Consider the following 2,500-nt stretch of genomic DNA (forward strand, 5'->3'; position numbering starts at 1 on the left):
GGCGCGTTGCAACGGAGGCAAGGTGCGTTGCAACGGATGCTGGGTTAGGTGCATCGTTGGCTGGTTTCGTTGCAACGGAGGCACCCGCCGTTGCAACGATGGCTCGGAGCGTTGCAACGGAGGAGCCAAATTTTCATATCTCATAATTGGCTCGTGCATTTTTTCTAAAATTTTGAGGGAACCTTGGTAATATTATGTGAAGGCTGCACAAAAAAATCCAGGTCAAAAATCCCACGTTTGCTCCGTTTTTCATTTTTTTTGAATTTCCGGCTTTCCGGGCGGTAAAAAAATCGGCAAAAAAAATCGGCACGGTGTAAATTCACCAAATTTGGGGGATGGAAAGATCTTATTTTTCTAGAGGTTGTTGCAAAAAACGGCGTCAAAATTCGACCTCTAGAGCACTTTCCTTGAGTATGTCTCCTCACGGAAAAGGACGTCTACCCGTGGCACTTTGGTAATGGCTCGGCAGCCTATTATAGGGGGGAGGGGAGTCGTGATGCTGAAACTCGAGTTGCCCAAAGGCTTGCTGGGCGCAATGCCAGCAAGATGCACGTTGCCTTGCCATCCCCTAGGCACACTAGCAAGCACGTTGTGGTTGTGGTGTGCCGCCGGGCTCCCCCGCCCCCCACGGAGGCACCCGCCGTTGCAACGATGGCTCGGAGCGTTGCAACGGAGGAGCCAAATTTTCATATCTCAGAATTGGCTCGTGCATTTTTCGTGAAATTTTGAGGGAACCTTGGTAATATTATGTGAAGGCTGCACAAAAAAATCCAGGTCAAAAATCGCAGGTGTGCTCCGTTTTTCATTTTTTTTGAATTTCCGGCATTCCGGGCGGTAAAAAAATCGTCAAAAAAAATCGGCACGGTGTAAATTCACCAAATTTGGAGGATGGAAAGATCTTATTTTTCTAGAGGTTGTTGCAAAAAACGGCGTCAAAATTCGACCTCTAGAGCACTTTCCTTTAGTATGTCTCCTCACGGAAAAGGACGTCTACCCGTGGCACTTTGGTAATGGCTCGGCAGCCTATTATAGGGGGGAGGGGTGTCGTGATGCTGAAACTCGAGTTGCCCAAAGGCTTGCTGGGCGCAATGCCAGCAAGATGCACGTTGCCTTGCCATCCCCTAGGCACACTAGCAAGCACGTTGTGGTTGTGGTGTGCCGCCGGGCTCCCCCGCCCCCCACGGAGGCACCCGCCGTTGCAACGATGGCTCGGAGCGTTGCAACGGAGGAGCCAAATTTTCATATCTCAGAATTGGCTCGTGCATTTTTCGTGAAATTTTGAGGGAACCTTGGTAATATTATGTGAAGGCTGCACAAAAAAATCCAGGTCAAAAATCGCAGGTTTGCTCCGTTTTTCATTTTTTTTGAATTTCCGGCATTCCGGGCGGTAAAAAAATCGTCAAAAAAAATCGGCACGGTGTAAATTCACCAAATTTGGAGGATGGAAAGTTCTTATTTTTCTAGAGGTTGTTGCAAAAAACGGCGTCAAAATTCGACCTCTAGAGCACTTTCCTTTAGTATGTCTCCTCACGGAAAAGGACGTCTACCCGTGGCACTTTGGTAATGGCTCGGCAGCCTATTATAGGGGGGAGGGGAGTCGTGATGCTGAAACTCGAGTTGCCCAAAGGCTTGCTGGGCGCAATGCCAGCAAGATGCACGTTGCCTTGCCATCCCCTAGGCACACTAGCAAGCACGTTGTGGTTGTGGTGTGCCGCCGGGCTCCCCCGCCCCCCACGGAGGCACCCGCCGTTGCAACGATGGCTCGGAGCGTTGCAACGGAGGAGCCAAATTTTCATATCTCAGAATTGGCTCGTGCATTTTTCGTGAAATTTTGAGGGAACCTTGGTAATATTATGTGAAGGCTGCACAAAAAAATCCAGGTCAAAAATCGCAGGTTTTCTCCGTTTTTCATTTTTTTTGAATTTCCGGCATTCCGGGCGGTAAAAAAATCGTCAAAAAAAATCGGCACGGTGTAAATTCACCAAATTTGGAGGATGGAAAGATCTTATTTTTCTAGAGGTTGTTGCAAAAAACGGCGTCAAAATTCGACCTCTAGAGCACTTTCCTTTAGTATGTCTCCTCACGGAAAAGGACGTCTACCCGTGGCACTTTGGTAATGGCTCGGCAGCCTATTATAGGGGGGAGGGGTGTCGTGCTGCTGAAACTCGAGTTGCCCAAAGGCTTGCTGGGCGCAATGCCAGCAAGATGCACGTTGCCTTGCCATCCCCTAGGCACACTAGCAAGCACGTTGTGGTTGTGGTGTGCCGCCGGGGTCCCCCGCCCCGGGTCCAAGGTCGAGCACGTGCGTCTGGCTGCTGCGAACCCCGATCACCGAAGGACCAACAAGAAGGGAAACACGTCCGTGCACGGCCCACCTAGGCACCACCTAGGGAGCATGGCGTGGTGGAGTTGTGCCTTGGGCACACGCTCGGGGCAACACCTTGTGCTCGGCCCAGGACTAGGGGGATCATCCCAAGTCCGAGCACGACGTGGGATCGGC

This window comes from Arachis ipaensis, chromosome B7, assembly GCF_059453495.1.
Source record: "Arachis ipaensis isolate K30076 ecotype BB chromosome B7, ASM5945349v1, whole genome shotgun sequence".
Taxonomy (NCBI): Eukaryota; Viridiplantae; Streptophyta; class Magnoliopsida; order Fabales; family Fabaceae; genus Arachis; species Arachis ipaensis.